The sequence below is a fragment of the Lepidochelys olivacea genome (genome assembly GCF_965140295.1).
Source record: "Lepidochelys olivacea isolate rLepOli2 genome assembly, chromosome: 1".
NCBI classification, from domain to species: Eukaryota; Metazoa; Chordata; order Testudines; family Cheloniidae; genus Lepidochelys; species Lepidochelys olivacea.
In genome coordinates this window covers 305,053,476-305,074,985 of record NC_140411.1, presented here as the reverse complement: position 1 = coordinate 305,074,985, position 21,510 = coordinate 305,053,476, and the positions used below count along the sequence as shown (strand labels likewise).

Here is a 21,510-nt window from a genome sequence, read left to right as displayed (position 1 = left end):
AGTCTTCTAATGTATGCACCTCTCATTCTATTGAATGTCTTTAATCAACAATTTTTAAAATATAATGCAAGGTAGCCTTTTGGATCAAGTCATAACTTCTATTATGTCAATACACATTTGTACATTATTAAAAATGTATTGACCAATGCACAGTCCAATACATTGTACAATACTGTACAATGCACATGTACTGTGCCATATTCACTAAATCAATGATAGAAACACTTAAATCATTTTTAATATGCACAGTATCTGCCGTTGTAAGTTACATTTTCAAGGCATTAATCTATATTATAAAAGACAGTTTAAAAAAGAAAGGAAATTTTAAATTATAAAAATTTAAAACAAAAAAGAGAACACAAGAAAACATTCCTTTCCTTACTGAAACTCAGTTCCACCTCTTGAGTAAGACAATCCCCGCAATGGAAAAAACGAGAGAGTCTTAACTACAGTAGCACTACTGGATGCCATTATAATTAACAAGAACATGCAAAATAAATTAATAGTTATGTTTTATAATCATGTCAAAGTGAAATGAGCCCATGAAGAGGCCTCAGTACTTAAGTGATCTCATTAGCCAATTTTTATGTGCTATTTTATATTACCACTCATACAGCTGAAGGTTGTTTGAAGTGTTGTTGTAGCCATGTTGGTCCCAGGATATTAGAGAGACCAGGTGGGTGAGGTAATATCTTTTACACAGCTGAAGGTTGTATTTTGTCACTATATCAATGGACCTGAATTTTAAACAATCAGTCCCAGGCACTTTTTGTGTTTTTTAAACTCCCATAAAAAGAGCACAGTAACATAGATGCAAAGAACTATCACTAGTGTTTCGTAAACATCAGCAACACATCTCTCTTTTCTGTGGGTTCTTTGGAAGGGACTGCAATGGATTCCCCCCACTTTGGCATGTGAAAAGATTAGCCTGTAAGCAGTCATTAGAAGGGATGCAGCAAAGGTGGTACAAGCAGTAAGGAGAAGTTACTTATGTTACAGTAACTTGAATTCTTTGGGATGTTCTGTCCCTATGGGTGTTTTGTCCCTATGACACTTCCAAGCAGTAACTCAACAACAAGGTGGATGCTGAGGAGACAAGTCCATGATGGTTTGGAGGACTGCATCACCAAAGGTAGTATAATCCCTCCAAGCAGGAAAGATGACATAATGCAAAAGTGTGAATGGAAGATCAAGGTGCAATCCTACAGATTTCTGATATGGGAATGGTCTTTCAGTAGAGGTATAGATATGGACTGAGCTCTAGTAGAGTGTGCTGGCACTCTATGAGGGGGCTTCATCCCAGAGGATTTATAACAGGTTAAAATGCAGCCAGAAAACTACTGTGATAGTCTTTGAGTAGATTGCCCCTGTATCTGCTCTGCAAATGATACAAACAATCTAGGAAAGGCCCTGAAGGTCTTAGTCCTGAAGGTTAAAGTAGAGGGTGAAAGCCCTTCTGACAACTAGTGTGCATAAACTGTTTTCCTCTCTGGAGACACGAGACTTTGAGTAGACCACTGGAAGATGGATCTCTTGATTAATATGGTATTCTGAAGAGACCTTAGGGAGGAACCAAGGATGGTGATGCATTGTAACCCTATCTCTATAGAAGGCAGTACATCCGGTCTGCCAGGAGCGTACCGAACTCTCCCATCCATCTATAGCTGAAGTGATAGCTATGAGCAACTAAGTCTTGAGGGAGAGAAGAGAACCAGGCAGCCATTGGTTCAAACAGAAGTTTCCTGAGGGCACTGAGAACCAAATTAAGGTCCCCACTGGGGGGGGGGCAAGTTCCAGACAGGGGGAAACAAATTGTGTAAGTCCTTAAGGAATCTGGCCATAGTAGGGTGGGCAAAAACTGAGAAACCTTCGATGGGTGAGCAGAAGGCTGTAATAGCAGCCATACGTACTCTGATTGAGCTCACTGATAGACCTTGTATCTTTAATTCTAACATGCAATCTAGGATTTTGGAGAACAGAACTTCTGATGCTTGAGCAAAGTGAAGAAAATCACCCGGAATGGAAGCATTTCTACTTTTGAAGGTAAATTTTGGGAGTGCTAAGTTTCCTGCTACACAAGAGAACTGACTGAACCTTACCCAAACAGGTTAGCTCCATGTTCCATCTAGGAACCATCTAGGAACCATGCTCTCAGGTTCAAGGAGGAGGGGGTGGGCCAGATCAGGGTCCCAGTTGTTCTGTGATAGGAGATCCTTCTTGAGAGGAAGGTGGAGAGGCGCTGCCACAGAGAGGTGAAAGAGGTTCAAGTACCACACTTTTTTTGGCCAGGATGGTGCTATGAAGATAATTCTTGATCTTTCCCATAACAATTTGAGGAAGGTCTTTAGAATCACAAGTAGAGGCAGGTAAGCCTGTAATTGGGTATGGGGCCATGGTATTATCAGGGCATCTCCCAATGAGTTGCAGCTGTATCCTCCCTTGGAGCAGAAAAGGTGACATTTCATGTTGTTTGGGGTAGCAAAGAGATCTGCTTCTGGGAAACCCCTTGGCTTTGTAGATGCTGTGGAAAACAGACTCATTGAACTCCCATTTGTGGTCCTGATGGAAGTTTCTGTTCAGGGAGTCAGCAATTGTATTCTGGAATCCTAGATGATAAACTGCTGAGATAAACTAGTTAGTGACTCTGCGCATAAGGACTGGGATCTTGCTTTGCCCTGTCTGTTGATATAATATATTGCTACTCTGTTGTCCAGCATTACCCTGATGGACAGGCCCTGTATGGTGTGAAGGAAGTGATGGCAATCATATCAAACTGCTCTCATTTCTATGATACTGATATGGAGCATGACCTCTTATGCAGACCAGCTGCCCTGGGCTGCAGCCCCTTGGAGGTGAACCCCCATATCATAAGAGAAGTGACTGTTGTGAGGATCTTTCAGGATGGAGGATGTGAGCCCTTGCAGCCCTTCAGTGGGTTCTTCTACCCCCTGAGAGAGACCAGAACTTTCTGGGTACTGTGATGCATTTGGAGATATGGATCTCTTTGGAGTGTATGCAGTCCTTAGCAATATGTGAAGACACGTGAGGAGCAGTCTTGCATGTGGCATGATGAACACAGCCTCCATGTGGCCCAAGAGTTCTAGGAATGCCCTTGCACTTTTTTGCAGGCTGTGTTGTATTGTCGAGAATAGACTGCACAGAATGGAGAATGTGTCTTTCGGGAGATAGGCTCTAGCACTTAGGGAGTCTAGAGTGGCTCTGATAAAGTCTATTCTTTAAACTGGGGTCCATGTAGACTTCTTCCAATTGATGTGAAAGCCCAGGGACTGAAACAGAGCTAAAGGTTGCCAACTGGACCTCTAGAGCTGATCGACCTCTGAGGAGCCAATTGTCCAGGTATGAGAATACTGCTATGTCCCATTAATTTAAATGAGCCACTACTGCTGAGAGAAGCTTCATAAAGACTCTCAGAGCTGTGAAGAGCCCAGACGGAAGGACTCCATGCTGGTAGTCTTTCTGAGCCAACGGTAAAAGAGAGGAAATGCTGAGGGGATAGCCACATGAAAGGAGGCATCCTGGAGGTCGAGGGTGATGAACCAGTCTCCCGGATCTAAAAATGGGATTATAGTGGTTTTCTCATTAATGTAGTACATATTAACTGGATTAAAAATTGGCTAACTGATAGGCCTCAAAATGTAACTGTTAACTGGTTCTAGTGGGGTCCTACAGGGATCTGTTCTTGGCCCTATGTTATTTTAAATTGTTATCAAGGACCTGCATGAAAACATAAAACACTGATAAAGTTTGCAGATAACAGAAAAATTGGGGGAGTGATAAATAATGAAGAGGACAGGTCACTGATTCAGAATGATCTAGAGTACCTGGTAAACTGAGTTCAAGCAAACCACACACATTTTAATACAGCTGAATGTAAATGTATACATCTGGAAACGAAGAGCGTAGGCAAAACTTATAGGATGGGGAACTCTATCTTGGGAAGCAGTGACTCTGAAAAAGATTTGGGGGTCATGGTGGATAATCAGCCGAACAGGTGCTCCCAGTGTGATGGCATGGCCAAAAAGGACTATTGCAATCCTTGGATGCACGAACAGTGGAATTTCAAGTAGAAACAGAGAGATTATTTTACTGCTGTATCTGGCACTGGTGTGACCACTGCTGGGATACTGAGTCCAGTTCTGGTGCCCACAATTCAGAAGGACATTGATAAATTGACAAGGATTCAGACAAGAGCCTGAAGAATGATTAAAGGATTAGAAAACATGACTTAGTAATAGATTCAAGGAGTTCAATCTATTTAGCTTAACAAACAGAATGTTAAGGGGTTGACTTGATTACAGTCCACAAGTACCTACATGGAGAACAAATATTTAATAATGGGCTCTTCAGTCTGGCAGAGAAAGGTATAACACCAGTCAATGGCTGGAAGTAGAAGCTCAACAAATTCAGACTGGAAAAAAGGCATTGATTTTTAATAGTAAGGGTAATTAACCATTGGAACAATTTACCCGAAGTTGTAATAGATTCTCCATCACTTGCAATGTTTAAATCAAGATTGGATGTTTTCAGACAAACAGTCAGCAAAGGATCATACATTGTGATACAAAGATCTGATTCAGTAATGATAAAAACATTGTGGGGTATTATCCCCTCAAAATAAGCTTTGTCATATATTTTTCATATGTTATCATTTGCTCCTTTGAAATGTAAACAGCCAACCTAATATGCACATACCTGTACATCAAGGAAAACAGTATATGCCACTTTTGTTAATTTGCTAGTGGTTTGGGTGAGGATTTCTCAGTGTGTCTGCTTGACAAAGTGAGGATTTGAGTTGAGATAAGATAAATAAGATAAGATAAATACAGATGCAATTCTGTACATATTTATTTAAAGATTTAGCATCTGTAATCTACCCATATAGTCAAGAAATTCATTCTCTCTCTTTTTGGTAGTATGAGGCCTAATGCTAACTGCAATCAGAGAGACTTCCAACACTTTCACACTAGCAGCTGTGTGTTGTGAAACCAAAATGCTATGCAGGAGCGCTATCAAACCATTCAAAAAAATATACAGTATAACTCCAGCTGTACTGGTTTTCCACACAAATCATTTGCAACACCAAAATCAGATTTAAAAAAAACCCCACATTTGTAGTATATGTACATACGTAATCACACAACCTTTTATGAAGAAGAAAACCTGAATAAGTATTTTTTTCTTTTCCAAGTGTACATGCATAAGAGCAGTTATATTATTTTTATTATTTCCATGTGGATGTAGTAACTGTCTGTTCTACAGCTACTTTTCCCTTAGTTGGTTTCAATGAGGATGAGTTTCTGTTTGAATGTAGCCCTTAAAATAAGAACCTTGGACAATTATTATCATTATTATCATTATTAATTATTATTATTATTATTTGTATTACTGCAGTGGCTAAGAGCCCCCCTTATGGACCAGGACCCCATTGTGCTAGGTGCTGTACACACCCGGAATCAAAAGCTGGTGACATATGCTTCATAATTCAAATATGTCTGTTGCCTTTCCAACTAGACTGTATGAAGTTCCAACCATTACCTATATTAATTTGAGGAGGAACTATCTCATACAATAATTCAAGACTTGCACTCCATTTGACATTGTCCAATATGTAAAGATTGATTAATTGTGATTTTAGGGTAAATGCAAAGGTGGGGACTTCTATAAGTTTTAATAAAACTTTTCAACAATCCCACACTGTTTGTCGTAATGAACTCTTTACACCACCACCCTTCCCAACAAAAATTTTACTGATGTAGCTCCAACAATAGAAGACAAAATAGAGAGAGTAAACCATGCACTTTAAGTTTCAAAAGAACAACAAAAACCAGTTATTCATAAAGAAACATTTGGCAGGAATGAATTTAGCTTATTTAATAGTTAAAAAAAATAACTTCTGAACAAAATGAGGGGCACAAGTTAATCAGCCATGTATGCAGATTCTCATTTCTGCATTAACTCGCATAATAAATGAGTAAAGCAATTCCCACAGCAACCTCCTTCGCCATAAGATGAATATGGCATCCATGAAATACAGATCATCTTCCATAAGAAATTCACAAATCAAAATATAATGGGAATGTGTGGAGCTTTTACACTTTAAAAGCCATAAATTTTCCAGGATACAGACATTTTCCTATTTCTTATGCTCATTTTGTGACTTTCTTCTGTCAATCAATCAAATTTATTTGAATGAACTGGCCTTCATGCAAACACCTCAGGACACTGTACAAATTCAGTATAAAAATAAATACAATAAAATATTAATAGGCTAAGCTACACATTTTTGCTTTCCAAATATTAACATTTATTAAAAAATGAGGGATAACTGAACAATATTGGCAAAAGCAGCGTAGTAGGTCAAACTTTCATCAGCAAAAGTATATGACATGAATATCTCTCTCCAATTACATCATTCGCTTTGCTTGTTGCAGCGCAGCTAAATTATAACTTCTTAAAATTTAATGAATAATATCCCATGAAAAGTCCATCCATGTTCCTGGACCTGATCCAATGAAGTGGAGTCTTTACTTAGACATCAATGGCCACTGGACTGGGACTCACATGAATAGTTATTTAAAACATGGGGGAAATTAATATTTTCCCATTGTCCATATTCAATTTCCTTGTTTGTCTAAAGCATCTGAATGCCTGTTTAAGCTCTCACCCATAGTCCACAATGCACACATGTAGAACAGGATTTTTTTCCCTCCAAATCAGGCATATCAAATGCACATAGACTCACATATAAGTTTCACAGGAAATTCATCTTGTAATATTTTTTTTAATGAATTAATCTTTTAGTTTCCAGATCTCAGTGTGCCATGAACAAAGGTCGCACCTTGTAGGAGACTTAGAGAGATATTTTTTTTATTACAGCAACCAAAATGTTCATGTCACTATGGTTACATGATGATATCTTTTAACTATTTTGTTTATGGTTTGTTTGGGTTTTTTGGCTGAGTAGTCAAATCTCCTTGTTCCCTGAAATTCTCTATAGCATTTCGCATTCATTGTAGTGGCACTTACTGATGACGGCAGAGCTGAAAAACAGCTGTCTCCCCATCCTAACCTCTCAACCAACTACCAATTACTTTTGCAGATGTTTGTACTTTTTTTCTCCCCCAAAGACCAAACGGAAAGAGAAACAAATGCCACCATGTTGTTCTTTATCTGAAACAGTTCCTGAATCCAACTATAAATACCATACTGTAAATATTGCTGGAAGTTATTTATTTACTACTTATACAGCCTCAGTAGAGTGCTAGGTACGTCACTGATATCCTGCGGAATATTTATGATGTTGTAAATGTTTCTGACCCAAACTCCCCAAAACAACATGTTCCAAAGCTCTTTGCTATATTAATAATAATTATACAACAGCATAATACACAGTTATAAATACACGGTTTAAAATGATTCAAGACATGACAAAAGGTGACATGTATTTCAAAACTTAAAATATTCCCCCATACCTTGCTCCAAAAAGAGAACAAAATATAAAACAAATGAATATTGTCACAATAGTGGGAAGATCTCTAAAAAGGGATTACATTACAGTGAATAAATTTCAAACTGTACTACCAAACCACCAGACATGTATGGAGTGAAAATGTTACTTAAGAAACTTATCTCTGTTCCCAGTTTTCAGTTTAATAATAACTCTATTAGAACTGGGAAAATTCTCTGATTAAGATTTAGAGAGAACAGCACATAAGAAATGGTAATGGACGGAGCATGTAGAGGGACAAAAAGGACAAAAGAGGAGAAAGAAAGCAAGGAGTGGAGGCCAGGTTTTAGATAGGTGTCACCAGCAGCTAGGACAAAAAGAAAAATGAAGAGATGTGGGTGAGTTAAGTTCAGTGACAGTGGGAATAATGGAATTAGTAAGGAAGGATGAAGTACCTGAGAACAAAAAAGCGGGAGGGAAGGACGACTAACAAATAATGGAGGGGAAAGAGGAATACATGGGGTTACAACAAAATGGAAAGAGGGAGAGATAAACAGGGTGAGAAGGGCAAGCAGCAATGTGCCGATGTCACAGGTAAAAACAAAGAGATTAAAGTTATGCTCATGTCACTGCTGATGTTATGAAGCATTTATTTAAATCCATCTCCTGTTGCCCTAGTCTCTGGTGCAACAAGGGCCTTGGGGGAAGTTTCTGCCATCAGCTGCAGGCAAAGGCCGCATAGGGCAGCAGTTGGATTCAGCGCCTAAGAGCTTTATCTAACTCCAGCTCCTGCTGTCCTTGATGTAAAGCTAGCCGAGCTTTCCAATGAAATACAAAACAGCTATGTTGTGTACTGCTGCTATCCTTATATTAAAAGCTGTCAGATATAGCACAAAGGGCAGCTTTAGAGTTATTAACAGAGTTTCTATCAAATTATATTAAGGGTGAGATTTTCAAGAGAGCTCAGCATTGGCCTAACTCTGCTCTCCATGATGTCAATGGTAAAAATCTCATTGATTTCAATGGAAACAGAGTTAGCTGAGTGCTGAGCACTTTTGAAAATCCTATGCTTTATGGAGCGCTTTGCAGACTCCAGAATCTGGATTTTTGCTGTTTATCCAGGTATGCCACACTCTCACCCACCTTTATTAATGGCATTTTCGAATGAAAAAGTAATAAATAATTCGGGTTAAAGCCGGCTTGTCTGACTCAGGCAAAGAGTCTTGGTGACTCTGTTGACTATTAATAAGGCTATTTGACTTATCTGACTCAGGAAAGCAAGGTTTGGAATTTAAAATCTAATATTCAAAACGTTCTGTAAGATACTTTCTAGGAGTCAAAGAAATCTATTAAATACAAAAAAGCTATTAAATTACAATGAAAGTTGTGCCCTTGAATAACCCTAACTCTGCATACTCTCACAGCTTCCCAAGCACAATAAAGATCTGGCCACATCCAGCAGATTTTGCACTCTATTTTTCCAGGGGTCTTCACTAGTAAGCAATTATAGTGACAGTTAAATCTGTTCAGTTACACCTTCTGAAGTATGGGTGCTTATCTCAACCTTACCCAAAATACTAAGTTCTTCCTCTCCCTGTTTTTGTACCTTATCCTCTCACTGTCCCTGATGCTATAAATTACTTCTCTACCATCAGATTCCGTATCTCATCCATTTATTCTTTCTTCCAGTTACCTTATACATACACCATACCAGGGCCTCATGTCATTTCCTGTTCCTCTCAATCACTGAGCAAACATGCACCTTTTATTGATATACCCACCTTTGAGTTGTCACATTCCAGCTAGGTCATACAGTCTTTGCTGACCATAGACTAATTGACTTGCAGAGACAAATTTAAAGAAAGGTCTCATTTGTAAAAGTCAGTCAATCTTTGACCCAAAAAATTATGAAAAATTTTGTTTTCTCTTTTGAAAGACTAAATTCAATCATTAATGTGTAAAATAGATTTTATTCCAAAATAAGTGCTAATCTCAATGCAACCTGAACTATGGAACTGCTAGATCACCTCCATAATATATGTGAAGAAGATCAGAAGTACTATCATATGGTGACTTACATTGTTCAACGGTAATTCACTCAATCGAACTACCATATAATGTGAAAATACAGTTTTGCAGTTTTGCCCAGTAGTTAAAAATACTTCTTTCAGTATACTTAAATAAGTTAGATACCTCCTTTATGAAGCTTTTCCTTTCCCCAGTGCAAAACTTCTAAGGTGTAAGAAGACAAACAACATTATCAGGAAATATATTCATTTCAGTTTTTTATATTTTTATTCTCAACTTGTGCCACAGTGTTCTGTTTAAATACTTACATGGAAAGAAAAAACTCTAAAGTTGAAGTTAAGAAACTGAAAAAAACTTTTGTAAGCCAGTGGCAATAATGGACTATACATCCTTTTTTTCTGCTTCTGAGTAGATATGTAGCAAATTGTGTTTCAGTTTAAGATTATTTTTTCTCTTCAGTCTCGTTCCAGGAGAAGTATTCTGCCATGAGGTTGGAAGATTTCTATTACTGCCCTATAGGTAGCAGCACCCATGCATTCAGTCTCCCCAAAAGAACCAAAAGCCAGAAACTAGGCTTTTGAAAAAGGTGAAGATATTTAATGGGAACGGGAAATGGAGAACAAAAAAAATGAGATTCCACATGAAATAAAAGGTAGGTGATGTTGGTAAGCCAAAAGTGCAAGTTAAAGCTGGAGGTGTGGAATCAAACTTGCTTGTACAAGGATACGAGAAATCTTTTCAGCACCTTTTCTGCTACGTTTGCCAGCAGCAACTCAATGCTTCAAAAGCTGAAAGCTCTCTCCAATCTTTACTTATCTCCGACCAGGCTGCTTCTGTACAGTAGCATATTTAACTGCTCTTTATCCCTCAAAATAAAGCACCAAATAAACATCTTCTGCTAGTCATTCCATACAATATTTTTATCTTAATGATCCTGACACCCACAAAACATCAATACAGGCAGACTGATATTTTCCAACTTTGTACTGAATGTGCATGTACAGAATGATAAATGTGATGGGTGTTAAATAAAATTATTAAACTCTTAGCATGATCTGATTAACTCTACAGTGAAACCCAATTTTCTGCCTAGACACAATTAGAAATGTAGACACACAAGAACTTCTGAAACAGGATCTGCTGCCTGGTTATGATTCTCCTGATATTTCTCAAACTTAGAGGATCATTTCTGAGCTGATGGTGCTAAGGTTGCCACTTGTCCGAGTTTTACCCAGACAGTCCAGTTTTTGGCTTCTGTGTCTGAGTAAAATTTAGAGTTGCCATTTGCCTGGTTTTCGACCAAAAAGTCCAGTCAAAAGGGGATCTGGCAGTGTCTGGTCAGATATACTGACCAGACATCAAAAGCCCGGTTACCACTGGGGTCACCTCCTACCTGCAAGCAGGCTCCTTGTCCGGCTGCAGCAGCTCCTGTCCCAGCACTTGAGCAGAAGGAGCCCAGATCTGGGTGGAGGGAGAGAGGTGAAGACTATCCAGCAAGCAACAGGAGAAAAGAGTAAAGAGAACAAGTAGAGCCTTGGGGAAAGAGGCTGAGTAAGGGGTAGGGCCTTAGGAGTCCGGTTACTAGCAGTTAGAAAGGTGGCAACCCTAGATGCAATCAAGTAATATATTTGCAAAACCTGCAGCTCTGTGCTGCATATATGTCTAATGCATAAAGAAGAGTATCTCCACCAGATAGTCTTCACAATGTCTTCAAACCCTAGGCAATTTGGGAGCATAACAAATCTTAGAAAACACAAACAAACAAACTCCTTCCACTAACACATTCTGCTGAGGCACAATGCACAGACACACTCATGAAGTAAAGCATGGTAGGCATGGACAGACCAACACAATCATACAGCCGGGAAAGAGTTATGCCAAAATGTACTAGCTATAACTGCAATTTGAAAGTGTCTGAACCTAACAAGGTGGAATATTTAGAAAAAGGTTAAAATAAAGTAATCAGAGGCATTGGCCTTTATATGTTTTACTTAAGATTAGGGCTGTCGATTAATTGCAGTTAACTCAAGTGATTAACTCAAAAATATTAACTGCGATTAAAAAAATTAGTCGCAATTAATTGCACTGTTAAACAATAGAATACCAATTGAAATTTATTAAATATTCCTGGATGTTTTTCTACATTTTCAAGTATATTGACTTCTATTACAAACACAGAATACAAAGTGTATGGTGCTCACTTTATATTATTATTTTTATTACAAATATTTGCACTGTAAAAATGATAAAAGAAATGCTATTTTTCAATTCACCTCATACAAGTACTGTAGTGCAATCTCTTTATCGTGAAAGTGTAATTTACAAATGCAGATTTTTTTTCTTAGATAACTGCACTCAAAAACAAAACAATGTAAAACTTTAGAACCTACAAGTCCACTCAGTCCTACTTCTTGTTCAGCCAATCGCTAAGACAAACAAGTTTGTTTACATTTATGGGAGATACTTCTGACTGCTTCTTATTTACAATGTCACCTGAAGGTGAGAGCAGGCATTTGCATGGCATTTTTGTTGCCGGTGTTGCAAGGTATTTGCGTGCCAGATATGCTAAACATTCATGTGCCCCTTCATGCTTCGGCCACCATTCCAGAGGACATGCTTCCATGCTGATGATGCTTGTTAATAAAAATAACGCGTTAATTAAATTTGTGACTGAACTCCTTGGAGGAGAATTGTACGTCTCCTGTTCTGTTTTACTTGCATTCTGCCATATATTTCATGTTATAGCAGTCTTGGATGATGACCCAGCGCATGTTCATTTTAAAAACACTTTCACAGCAGATTTGACAAACCTCAAAGATGGTACCAATGTGAGATTTCTAGGGACAGATACAGCACCAAGGTTTAAGAATCTGAAGTGCCTTCCAAAATCTGAGGATGAGGTGTGGAGAATGCTTTCAGATATCTTAAAAGAGCAACAATGTGGAAACTACAGAACCCGAACCTCCAAAAAAGAAAATCAACCTTCTGCTGGTGGCATCTGACTCAGATGATGAAAATGAACATGCGTCAGCCCATTCTGCTTTGGATCATTATTGAGCAGAACCTATCATCACCATGGACGCATGTCTTTTGGAATGGTGGTTGAAGCATGAAGGGACATATGAATCTTTAGCACATCTGGCACATAAATATCTTGCAATGTCGGCTACAACAGTGAATCATAGAATCATAGAATCATAGAATATCAGGGTTGGAAGGGACCCCAGAAGGTCATCTAGTCCAACCCCCTGCTCAAAGCAGGAACAATTCCCAGTTAAATCATCCCAGCCAGGGCTTTGTCAAGCCTGACCTTAAAAACCTCTAAGGAAGGAGATTCTACCACCTCCCTAGGTAACGCATTCCAGTGTTTCACCACCCTCTTAGTGAAAAAGTTTTTCCTAATATCCAATCTAAACCTCCCCCACTGCAACTTGAGACCATTACTCCTCGTTCTGTCATCTGCTACCATTGAGAACAGTCTAGAGCCATCCTCTTTGGAACCCCCTTTCAGGTAGTTGAAAGCACCTATCAAATCCCCCCTCATTCTTCTCTTCTGCAGGCTAAACAATCCCAGCTCCCTCAGCCTCTCCTCATAAGTCATGTGTTCTAGACCCCTAATCATTTTTGTTGCCCTTCGCTGGACTCTCTCCAATTTATCCACATCCTTCTTGAAGTGTGGGGCCCAAAACTGGACACAGTACTCCAGATGAGGCCTCACCAATGTCGAATAGAGGGGAACGATCACGTCCCTCGATCTGCTCGCTATGCCTCTACTTATACATCCCAAAATGCCATTGGCCTTCTTGGCAACAAGGGCACACTGCTGACTCATATCCAGCTTCTCGTCCACTGTCACCCCTAGGTCCTTTTCCGCAGAACTGCTGCCTAGCCATTCGGTCCCTAGTCTGTAGCTGTGCATTGGGTTCTTCCGTCCTAAGTGCAGGACCCTGCACTTATCCTTATTGAACCTCATCAGATTTCTTTTGGCCCAATCCTCCAATTTGTCTAGGTCCTTCTGTATCCTATCCCTCCCCTCCAGCGTATCTACCACTCCTCCCAGTTTAGTATCATCCGCAAATTTGCTGAGAGTGCAATCCACACCATCCTCCCGATCATTTATGAAGATATTGAACAAAACTGGCCCCAGGACCGACCCTTGGGGCACTCCACTTGATACCGGCGGCCAACTAGATATGGAGCCATTGATCACTACCCGTTGAGCCCGACAATCTAGCCAGCTTTCTACCCACCTTGTAGTGCATTCATCCAGCCCATACTTCCTTAACTTGCTGACAAGAATACTGTGGGAGACTGTGTCAAAAGCTTTGCTAAAGTCAAGAAACAATACATCCACTGCTTTCCCTTCATCCACAGAACCAGTAATCTCATCATAAAAGGCGATTAGATTAGTCAGGCATGACCTTCCCTAAAGTGCCATGTGAATGCCTGTTCTCACTTTCAGGTGATATTGTAAACAAGACGTGTGCAGCATTATCTCCTGCAAATTGTAACCTACTTAAGATTTCTCAACAACAAAAGGTTAAACATTTAGAAAATTTTGCACCTGGTAGTAAGCTTCTCTTTCTTTCTTTCTTTTTCTTTCTTTCTTTCTTTCAATACAGACATTTGTGTTGAGAGTCCTACTGACGCTTCTCGAGGGACACCACTGAGCCTATCCTCCATCTCTGCCAGATATCTACATGACCTCCACTCTCCTGCAGCATGTCAGAATGTACAGTAAAGAGAAGAGTAAAACATTAACCAGTTTTATTTATTTACTTATTCATTTAAACAAACTTCTCTGGTTACTCATCTCATTCCCATAAACCAATTTTATTACATCCATTCATATCTAGGCATCCTAAATTCATCATTTTGTTTCAAAGGGTCTTTTTTTAGCACAAAAGTTAATGAACTTCTAAGACTGAGTGTAGATCCCAAATAATTTACTAAAACTTTTATTAGCTAATTAAATGGCTGATCTTACAGTATTTTATCTAATCTTCTACCTTCAACTGATGAAAAGAGGATGTTTCACCACCTTGCACCCTTAGGGCTGGTGTCCTGGGGTGTATCTATCCCTCGCTGGTCCAGCAACCAAAGATTTAATGCCGGCATTGCCAGGCACTGCTGATTGGAAACCTCACAGCAGCTGGGAGGAGAAAAGGGCTGGAAGCAGAAAGATGGGGTGGCTACCAGAGGAGTGAGCAGGCTGGAGAAAGGAACTCCTGTTAGTAAGCTACTAAAGAGCTGCCCAGAGACAACAGCCCAGAAGGGGGACGAACTGACAGACAGGCTGGAGAGCCTGCAGAGACCCAGGGGGAGGTAGGAAGGAGCTCAGGGCACAGTCCGAGTCAAATAACCCTGATCCTGCTTATTTAGCTCAAAGGCCCTGAGCTGGAAGCCAGTGGAGTGGGTAAGCCTGGGTTCCCCTACTAACCCCCTGACAGACTTGAGAGTGAAGCAAGGGTTTTCAGACTTCTGGGTCCCAGGAATAGACTGACAGCCCCACTACTACACCATGTGAGCCCAGGGGCTGCACCACATTTGCCAGAAGGGGCACTCTTGCACGGATGCATCGCCTCACAGCAAGTCTACATTAAGAAACTGCAGTGCTGCAGCTGAACCAGTGCAGCTGCACTGCTGTGGCACTTTATTGAAGATGCTACTATGCCAACGGGGAGAGCTTCTCCCATCAGTGTAGTTAATCCACCTCCACGAGAGGCGGCAGCTATGTCAGCGGGAGAAGCTCTCCCATTGGCATAGCGCTGTCTGCACTGGGGGTTAGGTCAGTATAAGTGCATTGCTCAGGGGTGTGGATTTTTCACACCTCTGAGTGACATCGTTATACTGATATAAATTAAAAAGTGTAGACTTGGCCTTAGTTTTCATGGCACTACTCACGGGGGCTTAACGTTTCTGATCACTCCTTTAGTGTGCTTTGCCAGATACTGCAGAGATCATTGTCAGGGTCTGTTATTATTACTACACTAATCTCGTTCAGTCACATGACCAAGGATATTCTTACCTATTCTTCTTTTTCGACTCTCTCAGATTACATGAGCTACCACACCTACTGGTGTCTAGCACATATTTCATGTTTGATATGTCCAAAATCTCTGCCACTGAAAACAGATAAGATGAAAATTTTCTGCTTTATCCCAATGGCTAGAATTCTATCCCAGGCACTAATTTCATCTCAAGTGTCCATTCATCTCCTTAAGAAACTGAATGTCCATTTTTATTCTAATTTATGTTACTCATCCGCACAGGCATTTGAACTAGGTTATTATTGTTTACTTTTAATTTGCAGTAGGGAAGCAACCATAGGCCCCAACTGGGATTGAGGTCTCATTGTGCTAGATGCTGCATAAATACATAGGAAGCCATAGCCTCTTAAAAAGACCAAAACAGACAAAGAGTAGGAGAAAAGATACAATATATAAGGAGAGCAATCAGTATGATCGTAGACATATGACTTATTAGTTACAATTATTTTCTCAGTACATTAGTTTTGCTTTCAATACATAGTTTATAAAATTGCCCATGCCTACTATAATATTCCTTTTTAAAAACTTTCCTCAATTATGTTTTATACAAATTGGCATGGCCTCTTCACCCCCCTCCCCCCGCTCTTTTTTATTTTTGGTGACTATGCTTTATACATTTTATTTTGCTGATTGTCCTGGCCTTTAAAAAAAAAAGCCTATTTTCTAATAAATGGCATTACTTGCCCTTGACTATTCCAGTCATTTTGATTTGCTTTTTTAAATGTTTCATATATATTTATTTTAAAATGTTGCTCTAAACAATTGTTTAAAAAAACCCTTCTTTCAGTCAAAAAGTAGCAAAATAACATTCTGAGCCCATTGCGCAAAGCAAAAGTGTTATTTGATTTCTGTTTGTTTCCTTGATAATCTGCAAAAATCAGCAGTTTGAAATAGGTTTCCCAAACATTAGCGAGGTTTTACGGTGTCTTTAATCAATACATTTAAAAAACCGACACATTACACGGTGCTGCCACTGGCAATTAGAACCTAAACTATCATACAATTTCTTAAGGGGATAATCAATGGGCACAAAATGGGAGTGATAAATTAATTACTCCTGCCAACACCACCATCACTTTCACACCCAAGAATCATGGAATCATAGAACTGGAAGGGACCTTGAGAGGTCATCTAGTCCAGTCGCCTGCATTCATGGCAGGACTAAGTATTATCTAGACTGGGGTGGGAGAACTATGGCCCAGGGGCCACATCTGGCCCTCCAGACATTTTAATTCGGCCCTCGAGCTCCCACCAGGAAGTGGGGTCCGGGGCTTGCCTGCTCTGGCGCTCCAGCCGGGGAGCAGGGTTGGGATCTTGCCTATACATAGGGGCAGCCAGGGGGCTCTGCACACTGCCCCTGCCCCAAGCGCTGCCCCTTGGCAGGGAACCACAGCCAAAGGGAGCTGTAGGGGCGGCGCCTGCGGACAAGGCAGCGTGCAGAGCTGCCTGGCCACACCTCTGCGTAGGAGCAGAGGGGGGCATGCCGCTGCTTCTGGGAGCTGCTTGAGGTAAGTGCTGCCCAGAGCCTGCCCCCCTGACCTTCTCTCATGCCCCAGCCCTATTTCCCCCTCCTGCCGTCTGAACCCCTCAGTCCCAGCCCAGAGCACCCTCCTGCACTTCCAACCCCTCATCCCCAGCTCCACCCCAGAGCCCGCACCCCCAGTCAGAGCCCTCCCAACCTCCCGCACCCCACCCCACCCCAGTTTTGTGAGCATTCCTGGCCCGCCATACAATTTCTATACCCAGCTGTGGCCCTTGGGTCAAACAGTTTGTCCACCTCTGATCTAGACCATCCCTGACAGGTGTTTGTCTAACTTGCTCTTAAAAATCTCCAATGATGGAGATTCCACAACCTTCCTAGGCAATTTGTTCCAGTGCTTAACCACTCTAACAGTTAGGAAGTTTTTCCTAATGTCCAACCTAAACCACCCTTGCTGCAATTTAAGCCCATTGTTTCTTGTCCTATCCCCAAAGGGTAAAGAGAACAAATTTTCTCTTTTCCTTTTAAGAACTTTTTATGTACTTGAAAACGGTTATCGTGTCCCATCTCAGCCTTCTCTTTTCCAGACTAAACAAACCCAATATGAATGAACAGTAAATAGTACACTGGTGATTTCTTCCGCCAATTTTACATTATAAATATATAAAAATAGACATCACATCACCAAGTGTGCCAGTTTTGCATAATTTCGTGGTTGAAGAATAAACTACAGAAAATATTAACCACCCACAGAGATCACCTTGACATGCTTTTGCTACAGAAAATCAAACATTATACAAACTAGTGAACCCTGAAGCATATTCAAAACATCACATCCTATTTGTAAAACATACACACAAAGAACAATGCAATCAGCAAGAACATTTTTAAAAGTTATGTTCATTTTAACTGTATAAAAGGAAAAGACATTCCCCAAAATATACACACAAGTTTTGGGAATGAGCTCAAATTATGCTAGTCAAATTATGCTACCTACTGGTCAAATTATGCTCATTTACAATCATTCAACCCCAAAGGTGTAATGGAATAGAATTTGGCCCATACAGGTATAGATAGCTCATTTCAGAAATATACATAACTATAGAAAACAGACTGATTTGATAACAAATGCTCCAATCTGTTCTGATACGAGATTACTGATTTACAAATGAGAACTTAACTTGTTAGTTACATCAGAATTCCCAAATCCATAGTGCATGTGGGAGGGGGATGTTACTCATTGTAGTTCACTCAAAAGGACCAAAAATGCCTAAAACACCTAGTATCAGCTGTAAACCCACTATTTTAATTTCACCTCCAGCCTCACATGTCCCTGACTTTAGATTGACTTTGATCCTTTGGCAGGACTAATTTTACTTTGATTCTACATTCAAGACTAATTTTTCCTTTCTGATAGATCTGTGCAACCCTACTGGATTCAACAGTAATACATGGGTGTAAGAGAGGTGGAACTTAACCAGCAGGCTACAGTCATATATGTAAATATAGAAGAGAGGATACAGGGCCAGGTAGTAGCACCCACAAAGAAGAAAATGGAGATATAGTGAATATGTGTCAACAGTATGAAGGTACATACTACGGTAGGTTATAGTAATAAAAGTATCATATGTTAAGATCATTTATTTGGCACTAGTTAGACCTCAGGTACTGGAGGGAAAAATTCTGCATTGTCATGGAACTGGATCAGATGGTCTAATAGGACCTTCTCATCTCTTCATTGCTATGACTGTTAGCTTGAGTCCTGACTAGCTTTGAGAACATGAACACACACTCGCTCTCTCTCTCCTTATATATGTATATAAGAGGACAGCAAAAATAAAGAGAGATTTGGAACTAAGGCCTACTAGGAAAGGTTAGCAGAACTAGGCACATATCTTTTAGAGAAAATTCAACAGTGCAGGTCTTGTGGGGAAAGAGATGGTCTACAAATACATAGAATCATAGAATCATAGAATCATAGAATATCAGGGTTGGAAGGGACCCCAGAAGGTCATCTAGTCCAACCCCCTGCTCAAAGCAGGACCAATTCCCAGTTAAATCATCCCAGCCAGGGCTTTGTCAAGCCTGACCTTAAAAACCTCTAAGGAAGGAGATTCTACCACCTCCCTAGGTAACGCATTCCAGTGTTTCACCACCCTCTTAGTGAAAAAGTTTTTCCTAATATCCAATCTAAACCTCCCCCACTGCAACTTGAGACCATTACTCCTCGTTCTGTCATCTGCTACCATTGAGAACAGTCTAGAGCCATCCTCTTTGGAACCCCCTTTCAGGTAGTTGAAAGCACCTATCAAATCCCCCCTCATTCTTCTCTTCTGCAGGCTAAACAATCCCAGCTCCCTCAGCCTCTCCTCATAACTCATGTGTTCCAGTCCCCTAATCATTTTTGTTGCCCTTCGCTGGACTCTCTCCAATTTATCCATATCCTTCTTGAAGTGTGGGACCCAAAACTGGACACAGTACTCCAGATGAGGCCTCACCAATGTCGAATAGAGGGGAACGATCACGTCCCTCGATCTGCTCGCTATGCCCCTACTTATACATCCCAAAATGCCATTGGCCTTCTTGGCAACAAGGGCACACTGCTGACTCATATCCAGCTTCTCGTCCACTGTCACCCCTAGGTCCTTTTCTGCAGAACTGCTGCCTAGCCATTCGGTCCCTAGTCTGTAGCTGTGCATTGGGTTCTTCCGTCCTAAGTGCAGGACCCTGCACTTATCCTTATTGAACCTCATCAGATTCCTTTTGGCCCAATCTTCCAATTGGTCTAGGTCCTTCTGTATCCTATCCCTCCCCTCCAGCGTATCTACCACTCCTCCCAGTTTAGTATCATCCGCAAATTTGCTGAGAGTGCAATCCACACCATCCTCCAGATCATTTATGAAGATATTGAATAAAACCGGCCCCAGGACCGACCCTTGGGGCACTCCACTTGATACCGGCTGCCAACTAGACATGGAGCCATTGATCACTACCCGTTGAGCCCGACAATTTAGCCAGCTTTCTACCCACCTTATAGTGCATTCATCCAGCCCATACTTCCTTAACTTGCTGACAAGAATACTATGGGAGACCGTGTCAAAAGCTTTGCTAAAGTCAAGAAACAATACATCCACTGCTTTCCCTTCATCCACAGAACCAGTAATCTCATCATAAAAGGCGATTAGATTAGTCAGGCATGACCTTCCCTTGGTGAATCCATGCTGGCTGTTCCTGATCACTTTCCTCTCATGCAAGTGCTTCAGGATTGATTCTTTGAGGACCTGCTCCATGATTTTTCCAGGGACTGAGGTGAGGCTGACTGGCCTGTAGTTCCCAGGATCTTCCTTCTTCCCTTTTTTAAAGATTGGCACTACATTAGCCTTTTTCCAGTCATCCGGGACTTCCCCGGTTCGCCACGAGTTTTCAAAGATAATGGCCAGTGGCTCTGCAATCACAGCCGCCAATTCCTTCAGCACTCTCGGATGCAACTCGTCCGGCCCCATGGACTTGTGCACGTCCAGCTTTTCTAAATAGTCCCTAACCGCCTCTATCTCCACAGAGGGCTGGCCATCTCTTCCGCATTTTGTGATGCCCAGCGCAGCAGTCTGGGAGCTGACCTTGTTAGTGAAAACAGAGGCAAAAAAAGCATTGAGTACATTAGCTTTTTCCACATCCTCTATCACTAGGTTGCCTCCCTCATTCAGTAAGGGGCCCACACATTCCTTGGCTTTCTTCTTGTTGCCAACATACCTGAAGAAACCCTTCTTGTTACTCTTGACATCTCTGGCTAGCTGCAGCTCCAGGTGCGATTTGGCCCTCCTGATAACATTCCTACATGCCCGAGCAATATTTTTATACTCTTCCCTGGTCATATGTCCAACCTTCCACTTCTTGTAAGCTTCTTTTTTATGTTTAAGATCCGCTAGGATTTCACCATTAAGCCAAGCTGGTCGCCTGCCATATTTACTATTCTTTCAACTCATCGGGATGGTTTGTCCCTGTAACCTCAACAGGGATTCCTTGAAATACAGCCAGCTCTCCTGGACTCCTTTCCCCTTCAAGTTAGCATATGTTAATGTTACCAGAATTACAGAAAAGGGATATGGAAAAGACCCATTCGTTCACAAAAATCTATCCTCTGACTTCCACCAGGGTGGCACTATTTTCTACATTACATTTTCTAGTACTTTGTCTAGTTTAATTAGTTTTGACACTTATTGTCAGCCGCTTTTCTTGGGAAACTTCTAGAGCGTATTCACTGTCAAGAAATTATCATTAGCATTTTCTAATGTCTCTATCCCATTGGGTTTTCCCCCTACTATTACTTTACCTTTTCCAGGGCATAGAAAACAAAAAGCATCTCCACTACAAATATAAGGTAGCCCCTTGCACTCACTTCACACTTTTGCCTCAGCACTACTGGAACCATGCCCAAGCTTTAGCAGGTGCAGTTTCTGAAGGAGCCTCCTGTATCCACTGTGGAA

General features: G+C 40.8%; 1 protein-coding gene across 6 annotated transcripts in view; it reads right to left on the bottom strand.

Moving 5' to 3' along the window:
• The window catches only part of FOXP2 (forkhead box P2), a gene marked incomplete at its 3' end in the record, with an annotated part of 555,064 nt that overhangs the window by 384,880 nt on the left and 148,674 nt on the right, over positions 1–21,510 (bottom strand). The gene's annotated exons all lie outside the window — the stretch shown is intronic.